Consider the following 1,988-nt stretch of genomic DNA (forward strand, 5'->3'; position numbering starts at 1 on the left):
ATGATCACCTTACAAGATTGGAAGTGAGCTAGCAAACTTGAAAGTATTCTTGATTTTATGTAACTAGAACTTGTAGAATTTATGAAGAACACTTAGAACTTGAAGATAGAACTTGAGAGAGATCAATTAGATGAAGAAAATTGAAGAATGAAAGTGTTTGTAGGTGTTTTTGGTCGTTGGTGTATGGATTAGATATAAAGGATATGTAATTTTGTTTTCATGTAAATAAGTCATGAATGATTAGTCATATTTTTGTAATTTTATGAGATATTTCATGCTAGTTGCCAAATGATGGTTCCCTCATGTGTTAGGTGACTCACATGGGCTGCTAAGAACTGATCATTGGAGTGTATATACCAATAGTACATACATCTAAAAGCTGTGTATTGTACGAGTACGAATACGGGTGCATACGAGTAGAATTGTTGATGAAACTGAACGAGGATGTAATTGTAAGCATTTTTGTTAAGTAGAAGTATTTTGATAAGTGTATTGAAGTCTTTCAAAAGTGTATAAATACATATTAAAACACTACATGTATATACATTTTAACTGAGTCGTTAAGTCATCGTTAGTCGTTACATGTAAGTGTTGTTTTGAAACCTTTAGGTTAACGATCTTGTTAAATGTTGTTAACCCAATGTTTATAATATCAAATGAGATTTTAAATTATTATATTATCATGATATTATCATGTATGAATATCTCTTAATATGATATATATACATTAAATTTCTTTACAACGATAATCGTTACATATATGTCTCGTTTAAAAATCATTAAGTTAGTAGTCTTGTTTTTACATATGTAGTTCATTGTTAATATACTTAATGATATGTTTACTTATCATAGTATCATGTTAACTATATATATATATCCATATATATGTCATCATATAGTTTTTACAAGTTTTAACGTTCGTGAATCACCGGTCAACTTGGGTGGTCAATTGTCTATATGAAACATATTTCAATTAATCAAGTCTTAACAAGTTTGATTGCTTTACATGTTGGAAACATTTAATCATGTAAATATCAATCTCAATTAATATATATAAACATGGAAAAGTTCGGGTCACTACAGTACCTACCCGTTAAATAAATTTCGTCCCGAAATTTTAAGCTGTTGAAGGTGTTGACGAATCTTCTGGAAATAGATGCGGGTATTTCTTCTTCATCTGATCTTCATGCTCCCAAGTGAACTCGGGTCCTCTACGAGCATTCCATCGAACCTTAACAATTGGTATCTTGTTTTGCTTAAGTCTTTTAACCTCACGATCCATTATTTCGACGGGTTCTTCAATGAATTGAAGTTTTTCATTGATTTAGATTTCGTCCAACGGAATAGTGAGATCTTCTTTAGCAAAACATTTCTTCAAATTTGAGACGTGGAAAGTGTTATGTACAGCCGCGAGTTGTTGAGGTAGCTCCAGTTGGTAAGCTACTGGTCCGACACGATCTATAATCTTGAATGGTTCAATGTACCTTGGATTTAGTTTCCCCCGTTTACCAAATCGAACAACGCCTTTCCAAGGTGAAACCTTAAGCATGACCATTTCTCCAATTTCAAACTCTATATCTTTTCTTTTACTGTCCGCGTAGCTCTTTTGTCGACTCTGGGCGGTTTTCAATCTTTGTTGAATTTGGATGATTTTCTCGGTAGTTTCTTGTATTATCTCCGGACCTGTAATCTGTCTATCCCCCACTTCACTCCAACAAATTGGAGACCTGCACTTTCTACCATAAAGTGCTTCAAATGGTGCCATCTCAATGCTTGAATGGTAGCTGTTGTTGTAGAAAAATTCTGCTAACGGTAGATGTCGATCCCAACTGTTTCCGAAATCAATAACACATGCTCGTAGCATGTCTTCAAGCGTTTGTATCGTCCTTTCGCTCTGTCCATCAGTTTGTGGATGATAGGCAGTATTCATGTCTAGACGAGTTCCTAATGCTTGCTGTAATGTCTGCCAGAATCTTGAAATAAATCTG

This window comes from Rutidosis leptorrhynchoides, chromosome 6 (genome assembly GCF_046630445.1).
Source record: "Rutidosis leptorrhynchoides isolate AG116_Rl617_1_P2 chromosome 6, CSIRO_AGI_Rlap_v1, whole genome shotgun sequence".
NCBI classification, from domain to species: Eukaryota; Viridiplantae; Streptophyta; class Magnoliopsida; order Asterales; family Asteraceae; genus Rutidosis; species Rutidosis leptorrhynchoides.